Below are 15,187 nucleotides of genomic sequence, written 5' to 3'. Positions count from 1 at the left end.
CCAAAATGGCACTGCAATGTCCATTTGCTGGTCCCACTACACTGACTAACTTGTTGCCAGAAGCAGCTACAGTAGGCTGACATCACATCTCACGTAGCCGGGCCCCCACACAACCTTTCTTCCTCACAGTGAAGCTTTCGTTCAAAATGAACTATTTTCTGCCTTTAGTTAGAAAACAGGCATCTTTCTTTGCCCTCCCAGTCTTCCAAAGGTGGGCTGATTACCATCGTTTTTCAAGATAAATTGAGCAAAATCAGAGAAGGACAACTGGGGGGTTTCCTTCCCAAATTGTTTTGAAGCAAATAAAGGTATTTGGTTACACCTTTCTTTTTAACTGCACAGCAGCATGTGTAAAGGCAGCCTCAAAGTTAAATTTCTCCAATATATAGTCTATATATATAATAGTATATATATATATATATATTATACATAATATAATATAATAGTCTATGCATTTTTATGTACCTTCATACTTTTTATGCATTTCTATATTGCAAAAGTGTCCTCACAGCCCACTTTGAAAGAGTCCAACTAGTGCACCAAGGAAATAAAATTCAGGTGCACTGTGATTAAAGACGCTCTCACTCTTACCTGCTCTGTCTTTACCAGTGCTATATCCTTTGCAGAAATGATGCTGGGAAGACCAGGAGCCCAGCTTTAGCCCAGGCTGCCCAGAAGGACAATGGGTACATCCACACCAACATGATACAGCGTTCTGCAAGAGCAGTTATGCCACATCTCACTACCTCCACCTAACCCACACCTCTGCAGTCCTCTGTCCTCTCACAACAGCCCTCTGAACCTCAGCTGCAGTGTCCAAACAGCTCTAAGCTCACCCACAGATCTCTGATTACTCCCAGGACAAATAAAAGATGATACAGTGTAGAAGTTCTTGCTGTTTTTACTGTCACTTTGGAAATTTCTGATTGAATACAAGTTTTCAGCAAAGAAAGCTTTTATCACCTTTATAAATTTTGCTGAGGAGAAAAACGGTATGTTAAAGCATCTTTGTATGTCTTTGTTAGGTTATACTTTTTTTTTTATATTTATATTATTTTTACACTTTATTATTACTCCTGTAAGAAACACGCAAGTCCTTTTGCAACTTTTGATCTCTTTTCTTCTGTTCCAAAAACTTAGATAAAAAAATAGCAAAATCTGTAAATTTTACAACTTACTGTGTGACAATGGCAACAGGTGGATCAGATAGATGCAAATCTAATTTCTACAGAACACAGCTGTAAGAGTAGAGATTTATAACCATACAATCAGTGCAACAGCAGTAGTTTTTTGAAATCTCAGATGTAATACAAGTTCATGGCAAGCAGCTAAGGTTCATATGATCTACTTGCCTTTGAATGATTTTATTTTTCTAGGCTTTTGAAAAGCTTCAGTTCATAGCTGTCTCCACAGCCAGTTTGTGTTGTTGATGCTGTTTTTTTTTTTCCCTTTTTTTCCTTTTTCTTTTTGTGTGTGTGTGTGTGAGAGTACCCCATCGAGAACTCTTTGCACATTTTATTGAAGGGTATTTTATGTACATCATCTCATGGAAAAGCTCGGTTGAATATTTGTAAACCATTCTTGAGAAGAATCTCTTTTGCCCTGAGGACACATCACTGGAGTCAGGAAAAAGAGCTCCAGAATTACAGCTACATCCAAAGTCCCACACACTGCATTCTCCTATGGGGTCCACATTACAAAAACCACAGAGCAGTCATTCACTGGTATGTTTTTGATTATATATTTTTTTAATTTTATTTTGTGGTTTTCTTGTAGCTTTTACTTCTGTGACATAACTTTTTTTTTTTTTTTTTTTTTTTTTTTTACATTAAAAGCTCAGGGCAGAAAGAGAAGCAGACCAAATCTGCCAGAAATGTTGGGAAAGATTTTTCAGATTAAGACAGGAGTTTGCAACCTCTTTTCCATACAGTTCCTAACAATGAAGCATATTACTCTGCCTCCCTCCCAGATTTTATGTCACGTCTCTTTGGACCGTGCACCTCCTAGCACAACCATTTCTAATAGCATTACACAGCAAATGATGTTTTAGAACTGATTATGTGATGCCTGAAGCAAATGCTTTTAGAATTGTTGTGTTAAATTTAACTTATAAAGTAACCTGGAAAAAAAAATCCTACTTGTGAACTTTGTCTTACTAGATTTTTGCTGTTCAGAGAAGAGGAAACTCAGCATAGGTAGCATAGGAAGTGCTTCACAACATCCACCCAGAAAGCTACTTCTGCACATACTCCTCTTTTACCTGCAGTCTTGCTGACGAAGGAGTTTGTTAGACACTTTTCATTCACATGTAATGAAAGCCTGAATAGCTGTGGTCGCAAGGAAATCTTAAAAGTCTGTAAATACCAAGTGTGGTTCCCATCACACATAAAAGAAAATAAGCTGAACTCTATCTGGAAAATATCTTTCTCACTGTGCTTGAAAAAGGAAAATCATGTCACAGTGATTCACTGCTACATGCTGATTTCGAGCGAATGCATTGAGAGCACAGATGCAAAATCATACAATCTACTTACCATACCATTGAAAAGGCAAGGGGCAGGCTATGCTTTTAGGGCCCACATACATTGCCCCAGGAACTACCAAGGGCATTTCTATCCACGCGCTGACTGCATGTCTTCCATTGCACTTAGTGTGAGGCCCAGCGTGTCCCCCAGCTATTTCATCATATCTGCCATTACTAAGCTCTCCGAGCCAACAAACTTAGGTTTTTTTCCTACTCTTTGTGATACAACACGAACTTTCCTTGTTTGGTTTATGTTCCAAGAGACAAATGATGGAGAAAACATTTCTGAAACTCTTTCATTTGTCAATGACAAATGCAGAGATTTATATGAAACACCAACAAAATGGAAATACTGACTCTGATCTTCAGTTCAGATGAAAAGTGCTACCTAGGTGAAAAGTGTCATTATTGTTATGAATCAACTGCACACACGTCACAGGCATAACAAAGTAATGTTTATTGCTGGTAACCTTTGTAATAATCATAGTTTCCAGGAGGACTCTTTAGTTTATGATCAAACTCTACGGGTGAGATTTCAAGAACTGCAGAAGTAAATTTGGTGCCAGCTCACATGGAAAATTGCCGAGAAATGGGTGCTTAACTCCCACAGGGCCTTTGAAAAAAGGCTCATCTTGCATTAATTGGAAGCGGGGAGGAAACAGAAATTCAATATAGTATCACAAGAGCATGAGAAAGAAAATACCATATTGAGCAACTTTGAAGGAGAAGTTCTATGTTACTGAAGGACAAATTACTACAGAATCATGCTATTTACTGGCATTGTACTTTATTTCACCGCCAGGAGACAGCAAAAATTAAAAAAGATGTCTTGCAATGTCTCACATCCTTCCTTTTTAGTTCTCCAGAGCCCTCAGTGGCAAACCCCTTTCAACCACAATCCTATCTCCAGCGTTATTCAACATCTGTAGAGAGTAAAGAGAAGAGGCAGATAGATTCCCTGGGGATGGGATCAGAAGAGCAATACATACTTGTGTTCGGGTTTCTCTCTGTCTCACTACCCAGTATCACTACCTAAATTGTGCAGTAAATACTTGGAGGGAAAGCAGCTAAAATCATTGGCTATAGAAAAGATCAAGATGATACTGATAAGAATTCATATAACATGTTTCAAAAAAACTAATACTTTCCACAGCATCACCTAATATTTAAATGTCCATCCTCAGGTTGCTAAGTGTCACTTCAGTCCTAGAGGTCTTTTGTGTTCCTCTTGCATCTGGAAGATCATTTAATGACAGCATAAAAAATGTATACTTCCATCCAAAATGGGATTGAATATTGCACAAGAGCCCATATAATGACCCATGCTTAGTGAAGAACACTTTTTTTATGCCCCATAGGCTTCCCTCTCATAGATCTGCTCCTGAACCTGGTTTGTTTGCTTGTTTTGTTTGTTTATTTTTGTTTATATAAATAAACAAGTATATATAAAAACAGTCATCGAGACAGTTAGCAACAGAAGCCACTGTTAAGTGTCACTTGAGGTTTCATCCTCTGCACTTGCTCCCTGCACTGCACCAAATAGGCTCAACATTGTTTTGACACTCAAAGTACTCCCTGGATTTCACCCTAATTACCAGCTCCTTCTCTCCCCATTAATGGCTGCCCAAAGGTATCTACTTTTCTGTGGAAGCACTGGTAAATGGGCGCACTGCTTCCTGGGAGGGATGGAAACTGTTCAGAGGCTGCACACAGCTGAGATCTTTTCCCAACAAGAAGCCAAGCTGCAACACATCTACTAAATAAGCAACCACATTTTGTCAAGTAGATGAGGCATAGAGGGGGAGAATTACAGCTCCATCTAGTTTTGAATACATAGTGGGTCAGATACTACAATGAAATGTGTTGGATGTATTGGATCCAATATTTTGGATGCACAAATAAGCAGGCACTAGGGCAAATAAGTCACCATTTTCTCATTCCCCTCACTGAACTCTGCACAAATGGGAACAAGCAACAGTAGCCATAAGTCGTGGATAAGGGTCTGCACTTAGACCATGCTTGTTAGTCAAGAATTCAGCTATGAAAATGAGCTACAGGCTCTTTGTTCAACTCCAAATACCATTCGCACTTCTGAGCAGGATGAAGAACATGAAATACAATGAAAGTAAGTCCTACAGTAGCAATTCAGAGAACACCACAACATAATATACAGTTTGAACTGCTTTTACTAATTTACACAAAGTTAGTAACAAAATACATCATGAGGTCTTGTTCTGCATTCATGTTACACAACATGAATATATCATTTTAAAAAAAAAAAAAGACATGATTCAGTTTTCTCAACTTGCTGAGTTATTTAACTCCAAATTAAATTTGTTGTTGGGCAGTGGGCTAACAAGGATTGTGGCCGATTACGTCAGGAAACAGCTGGCTGCAAGACAAAGTATTTCATGGGAATTGTTGTAACTCAGCCGGTGCCAACCCCCACAGTTATTCCTGACCTTCTGCCTGCACACAGCTCCTCAGCACAATCTAGCACATGCTACAGCTTGGCACTAGAAGAGGTGAAAAACCTAATGATGACCAATGGGCTTCTCCAAGTCTGTTTTTGTTTTAGTATTTCTTCCATTTTGTGACCATTTTTTTTCTCCTGCTTTAAGTTATTCTTGGTGAAGTCCCAGGTTTTCTCCTTACTAGGAGCCTGTGGTGGAAGTGTTCTGGTGCCACAGATGATGTGTAGCACCTTCTTAGACTAAGAGACTGCAATTAAAAGAGAAAAATATTGGTAATTATACAGCCTTGATCCTAGAATTTTAATAAGGGTAAAAGGATCCTTCTATTGCTGAAACTCAAGGAACAGGTAAATATAAATTGCTTGGCAACAAGGCTCCACTTTATCTCAAGAAAAAGTGCTCGGTTAAGTTGAAGACAGGTACTAGTCAAAAAGTTAACCTCCCTTCCAAGTTCAGTATTAGGTTTTGACCTAGGCTTTGGGAAGGTGGCAGAGGTGCAACACGATGATGAAAGGGTGGCAGCACTGCAAAACCAGGGAGCTGGCTTTGCTGTAACAGCAGCATGACTTCCATTCTTCATCCATGCTGCACTGATGTAATGACATTGGTGGAAAATGCTAAGTTTGACCTTGCTCAGAGCATATGAAATCCCAGTGCTCATGGGCTGCTGCAGCCTATGAAAAGGGGAATGTTCAGGCTTACAAGGAGACTGCAATCATGCCGGAAACCCCAGATGGCCTCATTTAGATAAGGACAAGTTTCAGCAGGAAAATAAACCCTGTGCATATGAACTTTGAGCATTTGTGAATTATCCTCCATATAGACGACCTGGGGCCCCAAAGAGACCCCCAATATTTGCAATATGTTAGAGGTCTCAGGAAAGATCTATGATGTAAGAAAAATGGTCTGTGAAATAGCAGTGGAAAAAATAAAGCTAAGATTTTTTTTTTAGTAGGAATATTGGGAGTCTCCAGAAACCTCAAACCACTGTCTGTGTTTTATTTTAGCTGTATCTACCGATATATATTGACTGCAGGGAAAAATTTATAAGCACTTTCCAAAAGTTTAACTGTCTATAGATTTACACAGAATACGCCGACATTCTGTAGTAAGTACAGATTGGCAGTCACTGAAGTTTGAAAGACTAGATCAAGGATATTAGATTCAACATTTGCAATAATCTGACTGGGGCACCAAAAAAAATGTTTATTTTGCAAATAGTTCTTATTTCTAGAGCCAAAAATGATTGTAAAAGGATTAGATTAGTAACCAGGAGTCCAAACAAGCTTATTCAGCTTATTTTACTGCTTGTGCTGATGACACTTTCTTTTGTCTTCATCCAGTATTGGGAAGCGCTTTATCATCTTCTGGTTTGGAAAAAGACCCAAGCAGCTAATGTAAAAAAAATATATTCTTCAGTAGCTGCTGCATGATTAATTTTCCACCCCATGAAATCACTGTGAGCTTGAAAGCACCCTAGAGCTTTATTTGCTACTTTATAGTCATCAAGGATCATAAAGCATCTTCTTCCTTCCGCACCGCTAGCACTTCAAAGAGCCAGTATGGTTGAGTGGAATGAGCAAAGGGTTGAAAACCAGGAAATTTTGATTACAAACCTAAAACAGTTTGTGACTTGCCTTTGGCCTTGGTTAAATACCGCTGGACTCAGTTCTCTGAAGCAATAGAGTCCTCTGTTCCAGCTAAAGAAATTACAGGCTCCAGCCCGCTTGACACCCAGATCCTAATACCTGCATTGTAAAATAGAGATAATAATACCAATGGTTTTTTCATCAGAAACTTTGGGGTTCATTAGTGAAGACGAGTACATAACAGGAAAGTATTCTAATTAAGGTTTGTAAATCATTTTCAGAAGACAAATTACTCATTAAAGCTGTTCCACATCATTCGACCCAGATAAGCACATGCAGGAAATCCTGCGCATTACCTTTCCCTGTTACTATACCAAAAGCTGGCTTGGGGGCTTCTCCATTTTCCACATCATTTGGACAGTCCAATCCCAGCAGCAGCAAATGAAAATACTGGGGTGGTATGGTCTGGTGGTACTTAGAGTTACCCAAGCCCCCCAAAACAACATCAGCCCTGATCTCTGTAACATTTCATAGGCTTACCCAAAAGCAGGTCAGCTCTTCCATCAATCTGAAATTCTTCATCTCCTATGGGGTGAAGGCAAATGGAAGCATGCTATGTGGAACAGAAGAATGCCCTGGGCCAGATTCTCCCCTGGAACAGAGAGGGACAGAGCAGGGTAAGTAGAACCATGCACATTGCTACTGGCACCATAGAAATAAGCCAGAGAAAAGAATATGCATCCAGATTGCATTGCCATGATGGTACTACTCTTGAGTGGCCTCCAAGGATGATCCTTGGAGATAGGGTTCTACCAGTTCCTGTGGGGAAAGTGCAGTGCAGGAAAGTCAGGGATAACAATATATGTTTTATACAATACATATGCATGTATGTATTATGCAATACATATGCAATATATGTAACAACACACCCAGCATTTGGTGGAACCTGCAAATTTCACGTGTACTGCAAGGGCTGGAGCAGGGCAACACATTTGCTCCCTTCTGCCGCTGTGGACAGCCTCACAGAATTCAGCAGAATTCTCAAAGAAACAAAAGTTAGGCAAGAATTTCAATATAAATTCCCAATATTGACCTGTGTCATTTCACCCCCAGTTGCGCTAGAAAGAAATACACAAATACATTCAGGACTTGACCTTCAGCATTACTTCTCAGAAAATGTGTTTCTCCTTAGCATCTTCTAGTTCTGCATCCACAAACTAATTATTCTTCAGACATTCTGCCAGGTGACACATAAAAAAATAATACAGATAATTATCATCATGTTTTTCAAGGTGGTTTTACTTAAAAAAAAAAAAGTCTTATGAAGTTAAGGTTCATCTGCATCTTCTTAAAATGCCATTAAACACAATTTTTCCCCATTTATTTTTACTCACATAATTTTTCCCATCTTATCCTTCCAGCGCCTTGCTTCTCTGCATGAGTCTTCTAGATGCCAACGAAGATCTGTTTGGCTGTGTGACTTTCAGCAAAAATGCAAAATAAAAAAACAGCAGAGTATGGACTATAAAACACAATTTTAGCAATGAAATTTTCTGAGATGCATTTCTGCCAATGTACTTTCATATCAAAAAATATTTGTGTGTGTTAAACGTAGCATTAATCTTCATTTCACGTTTTGGACACATCTCCCTGATGGCCTATAGTTGCGTAGTTCCCTGCTATACGAAACCATCCCTTCAATTTACTTTTTGTTCACTTTGCTCAGTTTCTGCGGTGATGAATTTAACACGCAGTACCATTTTCTTCATGCCTCTTGTTGTTCTCTTAAGGATGTCAATGCAAGCCACAACCTGTGAGTGTTTATGTTCAGTGTCACCCAGACACTGCCAGCTGAAGACAGCATTGCACCACTTAACTAGATTAATTTTCTTGAGATGGACCTTGCTACTAGTCTCTTTTCCAGCTGGACAGGATAATCAGGTTGTCTCACCCCAGCCAACAAAGAGTTTAATCCTCAAGCCCTCGATCTTCCATAAATCTGTCTACAGAGAGCCACTGCTAGAAATTCTTTGTCGTTTATGTCATATCTTGTAAAATCTGTTGAGCCTACTTCGAGCATGTGTCTGTTTTGACTTTTCCTGAAGAACAGCCTCTCTCTGGAGGGAAAGTCTGAACTGTAGCATTTATCTTTCCGTGCATTCAGATAGGCAGTTGTGAAAGTCTCTTTCTCATGGGGATATTTTCCAGTGAGTCATATCTGCTCTCTCTGGATTGACAAGTTTTGACAACAAATTATTAATACTATCTTGCAATATTAGTCAGCTGGACTCTGACAGAGAGCTGAATAAAAGACACGCCTTCATCCTGACATCCATTCCCAGGCGAGGTCCCCATTAAAGAAAAACAGGTCCTTTTCCTGAGTGATCAACAGGGATGAAGTGTGGGCAGAATGTATTTGAGTGCATAGGAACTAGCAGTTAACCCCTCAAAGCTTTTCCATAAAATAATCTTAAAAATTATTTGTTGAAACAGCACAAATACATTCTTTTTGATAATCCTGAGCATTCAAAAATCAATAATTCATTCTGCTTCATAATCAGGGGCAGTTCACCAAAAAAAAAGGCAAAAAAAATCCAAAACATCCTTTTCCTAATCTTTGTCATTGCAGCACAACCCAGACAAATGGAGCAGCTGAGCTAAAAGCTATAAAAGCAGAATTTCCTTCAAAGTGAAAATTGAAGAGGAAAAAAACAAGAAATTATCTTAATTGCAAATCCCCGTTCATGTTGGATCTTTACCAGGTCCATACTAATGTCTTCACATTTGAAAGAATTTCTGTATTTCCTAACAAACTTTTCCTTTCTGAGAACTTTTACCACCTAGTTGTCATGAACTTTTTTTTTTTTTTTTTGATGCAGTTCTGGAATATTCAGCAATATTCAAAAATTCAAAATATTCAGATATTCAAAAAAGTAATTCTTTGAGGTGCAAAATCTCTATTAAGTATCACAGCCCTTGTTTCTCACTAGAAGAAGCAAAACTTCATTAAAGAGAAACAGCAAATGAGTTCTTCAAATCCAAGAATAAGGTCATACTTGCCCCCCAAAATGAAAGATGTATAAAAAGAGGAAAAAAAAAAAAAAAAAAAAAAAGGACAAGAGAAAGAAAAAGAAAAGGAGCAAACCTGATTGGAACAATCTGGTCACACCTGAAATTTCATTGAGTTCACCCAAAAGACAGTCACATCAATTATACTGTCTTTTCATTGCTACTATAATTATGGTCCCAGTGGTGAGAATTGATGTTCAATCACTTGCCAGCCAGACAAGAAATGTAGACTGCCTCAATGATCAGGCTCACTGAATGAAGCATTCCTCAGCAAGAGGACATCGGGGGAGCGGGTTGGGGGAAAACCCAGGCCTTTCCGCTCTCCAGAAGTGCTTGTTTGCTGGCTTCAGAGGGGCATGGAGCAGATCCCAAATCAGCAGTGTGGATCAGCAGGCGGGGGTTATGCCCTTTCCTTGGGGTATTTGGAAAAGAAATGGATGGTTGATTGCATGGTTACAATAGTCCTGAAAAAGCTGTGGATTTCAGAGATTCCCACCTGGAAGTGTGGCATGGAAGTCCTTCCTTTGCACAGTTATCAGCCAACACTTCTACCTCACATACTCCCACTGTCCCCTTTGCTCCTGCACATGGACACTTCTACAACTTTTAATGTGTTACCCATAGATTTTCCTCATTTTGCAAACAGAGAACTGAGGCAGAGAGAAATCAAAGGTTTGGGGTAGGGGGGGAAGGGGAGCTGCATAATACTGAAGCATTGTTACTGGATTCTTCAGACATGCCTGGATCCACCATGGACACATGGAGCTGGGTGCAGAGTTGTTTTTAAAAGCTCCCTGTATGCCTGCTGTATCATGAAGTGCCTAACAACTCTCCAAAACAGCTCTGAATGATTTCTGTCAGCTTAGTGAAGTGGACAGTGTTACAGCAAGAAATCCTAAGTCTCATACTGGCACTGTCTGCCCTTTGGCTTCTTTCTTTCTTTCCTTTTTTCTCTCTCTCTTTTTTTCTTTCTCATTGACCTCAAAATATTGTAGATACTCCAAGTAAAACAGAACCATACCTTTTGCTGGATGAGGAGCAAAAGAATGGAAATTTTCTCAACGTTGTCTGAAACAGCTCACAGTTGATATTCATGGAAGTTGAAATCAGTCAAATTCAGACCTCTTTTTTTTTTTTTTTAACAGCAAAGATGATTAATCATTGGCACAGCCTAAAGATGTCTGCAAGATTTTCCAGCACTAGCAACATATAAATCAACATTGGATGGCTTTCAGAAAGAGATGCTGACATTCAAGTAAAAATGAATCCAGGGAAGACCTGTGACCTGTGCTACATGGAATCAGATGGTCACAGTAGTCTTTTGCAGCACTGCAATCTATTAATTAGATCTTTCTGCTCCCTTCTCAGGGATCACTCTTTCAATCCCACTCCAAGTTGATTCATAGAGCAACTGCTTAACATCAGAGGTAATTTATACTTGAGTTCCCATAGATTCTTCCTCAGACACCCAGCAGGAGGCAGGTCTATTAAAAATACCATATAACCCCTGCAAGGCTGGTTTAGCTGCTCCCATTTCTCATGCACAGGACACATGCTCATCAGATGGCAGCACAACTTCTGGAAGGAAAGCCCAGATCCTACAGTAACAAGGAAAGTCTTGGAAAATCCTTGTGACTACTGGGGCATCACCCACATTGTGGAGCACATTTGCAGTCCTAATGACCACCAAATGTGGCTGAACCCATTCCCATGCTCAAATTCATCTTCAGCCTATAAATCTCAGAAGTATGCACTGTTTCAGCTCTGAAGTACTCCAAGTGCCCTTGAAGAAATTAGTAATTTAGTCATAGAGCCTACACAGATTAGGCACAGATCAATCCACCAGTAGACATATAAAGTTTGACTCTTCCTAAGAACAGTACAGTTGTTTTCAAGACATGCTATAAGCAGCCTGACCCTAATATGCATAAGAAACACTTCAGCCCAGTATATTTGAATGTGATCATCCATTCTTCACTTAAAGACAAGACCTTTGCATAATTTTCACTAGCTCTTCTCAGTAATCACAAATCTATCCTCTCTGGGGTTTTGCAAGAGACTGAGACATGATTGTCCTTACAAAAATGTTTTTCTTCCAATCAAATTTAAAATGATTCAAGATTATTTATCTTGTTTATTGTCCCAATATGCAGTATTTTTGTTTACCAATACCACCATCTAAAGTACAAATTTGAGACAACTTCTCCATTTGGGTATACTCAGCTACCCAATTCTTCCTAAAGTACCTCTACACTTCATTACAGAAGTAACTAAAGGACAAAACAGAATCACCTAAACCTTATCTAAACTAACTTTCTTAGACCCTACTAGCAACCTAGGGCAGCAGCATGGATGTCAGTACACACAATTTTTTCTGCACTGTGACTATAATGTAAGAACACATTAGTCACCATTCAGCACATGCCAAGATAAGCCCAAGATGATAATTTTACATGCATTATCCAGTCCCTGGGACAAGCAAATGGTTTAAATTATTTGGGGTTTTGGCAAATAAGTCATTAAAGAGACAGTAGGGATTACTACTATTACATTTATTTACAGGAATAATTTTTATGAGTGATGAATTAATAATACACTTTCTCTTATGACCCCAAAAATGCACCTTGTTACAGTAAGGGAGATTTTATTGGTGACCAGACCTACGGCAGATCATTAGGCCACAATGTAAATTAAAAGCTTCTCCCTGTACAAAAAATATTGGGCACTATTTTAAATAATGTTCCTGCACTACTGTTGGCTGTTGGCTGCTGGGCATCAGTGGGTCGTGCTAAGTGCTGCCAGGTCAAGTCCCTTCAGCAGGGCAAGATTAATCTCACTTTGCGCTACATATCTACAGTGTGAATGCCCATATCAAAGCCAGTCACCATCAGTTTCTTTTAGGTCACTACACAGTTTTAAAATGAAGTTCAGTTGCCTGACTTTAGTAGTATACTGCAGGGCGAGATGAATCACAACCTAAAATTCCCCTTTTCTTCCCCCTGGCTATAAAAAAAGCCTCGACAGTTGGCTCAGCTGTGAACATCTGCACTGCAAAACTTTTCTGCCGATCAGGAGAGCGCCAGCCTCTGTGGCTGTTAGGATGCATGGTGGCAGCTATCTCCACAATTCCCATTTTAATCGTTTGAGAGGACATAGGACAAAATATCATTGGATAGTATTAATGAAATTATGTAGGCAGCTACTGTCAGCCACATAACAGATGTTTAAGTGCTGTTCAAATGCCCTGGCTTTCTGATGGATGTAGCTGTAGGCGGTCTGGAAGAAAAAGAAGCCTTTTTTTTTTTTTTTGCAGATACCTATTTCCATGCATAAGTGTAAGACAAACACTGGCTTAAACACTGAGCTTGGAAGAATACCAATCCTACAGAAGATCTGTGAAGAATAGTTATATTCACAGAAATGTAGATGGAACACTGGGTACCATTATTAAAATAAGTAACTTTTAAAAATTTGATTAAATGAAGATTGTAAAAGAGGTATCTCCCTCTCACTGATGTGAATAATTGTTTTGTCAATTGATTACTACGATACCAGTTACTGTGGATAAGAGGAATATAAGAAATTTGCCTTTGATTTTTTATGCCATGTAAGTTGCTTTGAAAAGTTTCTGCAGAGCATTTTGTTAAGTCATTAAAACTGCTGCTCTTTTGCGCAGGTGGGAAACCGAAGTATTCCAGTGGTCTTTTTACCGAGCAATTATCTTTTTGCGATGTTTCCGGGAGTTGCATCTACTTCAATATACCAATCCACTATGACAAACTGTTTTCCCAGCTTATAAAACTACCATTCTTTGAAGCTGATGGCAGCTGTTTTGTAGCTGTCATACCATATAATATGGGTAAGGTCACTCCCTGTAGCGAGCTAAATTACAGAATTTGGTCTAGTGCCAAATTCTAAAAGCAGAGATACCACATTATTGTGAACTGTGGTGTCCAGATTTTAATGTACTTCTTATTAAAATCAATGGAAAGTTTGTTTCAATGGGGATTAGATCGAGTCCTAATTACATGTCGACAAATGCTTCTCGTATGCCAATTCCAGTGTTAGAACTGCTGTTGATCAGACGTCCTTAGAAAGTACTATTCAGTCCTGTGCCCAGTAAAACAATTAATTTCTATTGTCAAAATTAAATTTATTTAAACCTAATTTTACTATTGAACACCAGATAATTCACCCTGGTATTTAATTAGATAGCAGTCTTGCTTCCAGTTCTAACAGCACAATTTGCTACTTGCTGTGAGAGTGCAAAATTACATGTACAGCTTTTTGCATTGACAACTGCTCAGTGACCAGTACCTATCAGATTGCTTTGCAAACACAGCAAGACTACAGCAATCCCAGTTACAGTTCTGTCAATTCAAGCACAAGATATTTTGCCTTTTTTTCTATATTATATTTCTTCCTTTGTCAATTATAGTGAAGGTTTTTAAAAATCTTAAACTGGACTGCACAGGCACACGGTTAGGTTTCATGACAACTTGAAAACATTAAGCTGGATTCACCTCTTACTAAAACAAGCATCAGGCTTCCTGTTGATTTTTATGTAAAATAGATGAAGACAGCAAGGAAATAAGCACCAAAAAGAGGAAAATCAAGGTTTTTAAAACATTACAAATCTGTGTTTGATGTCACTGGGGAAATTGGTCACTTCCTAAGAAATCTCTTCTTTTTCCTTTTTTTTTTTTTGTTATTTTAGTTTCTACTATGAGACTGGTCCCATGTGCGAGCGTGTGTGCACACGTGTGTAAGTTTCACAGTGATTTTTCTTACATCTGTTTTTTGATGGTTGATCTTTTTAATTTTATTTTTTTTCCAACAAAACATTGTTCTCTCTCTTTCGGTTTTCTCTCTGCATTTAATTTGTCTTCTGGGTTGGGGGCCACTGCTGGCTGAAGATCTATCCTTCTTGTAACTGAGACACAGCTATTTCTGTTTCTTAGCTCCTGCTGTGCCAGAGGATTTATTTGTGTGTGGCTATTTGTTTCTGGGCATTGGATTAGACTACTGAAGGAACGGTTTGGGAGGTAAGGAATGCTGGGAACAGCTTTGTGTTAGCTCTGCTGAGCTTCCAAAGTCCTCGTTCTACCTAGCTCTCAGATTTTCCAAAGCTAGCTGTCGATGACATAGGACACCACTATTTTATGGGAAGTCCTTGCTCTGCCCAGTTCTTGGTAATCTTTCAGGCACTTCCTCTTGTGCATCTGCCTCAGTGCTATGCTGAGCAAAGGGTGAAAAGTGTCTTCTGCAAAATTCACTGATTTATATCTAGTGTGTGAGGGTGGTATGGTCTTATAATGAACAACTCTGTGAGTCTTAGCAAGCTCTTTGCATTGTGTACACACACTCACAAGGGTCTTCTGCTGCTATAAACTCAAATGGTGCCAGAAAATGAATGGGATTGTGAGTATTTGCACCAGGCAAGGATCTGCCTCAAGTTGCTTCCAAGTATATGACAAAGAATTATGTTCATTGACAGTACAATGCATTCATACTGAAATGGGTAGGCTTTC

General features: G+C 39.0%; 1 long non-coding RNA gene across 1 annotated transcript; it reads right to left on the bottom strand.

Moving 5' to 3' along the window:
- Positions 1–2,838: 2,838 nt before the first annotated feature.
- On the bottom strand, positions 2,839–8,943 carry LOC308195205. Its single transcript, XR_013951325.1, has 3 exons — positions 7,982–8,943; positions 7,128–7,239; positions 2,839–6,746 (listed from the first exon to the last, which is right to left on the bottom strand). It is a non-coding gene; the product is annotated as an uncharacterized lncRNA (long non-coding RNA).
- Positions 8,944–15,187: the final 6,244 nt, after the last annotated feature.

This window comes from Anser brachyrhynchus (genome assembly GCF_964034855.1).
Source record: "Anser brachyrhynchus genome assembly, chromosome: 4".
Lineage (NCBI taxonomy): Eukaryota > Metazoa > Chordata > Aves > Anseriformes > Anatidae > Anser > Anser brachyrhynchus.
This window is presented reverse-complemented; position numbering and strand designations above follow the sequence as displayed.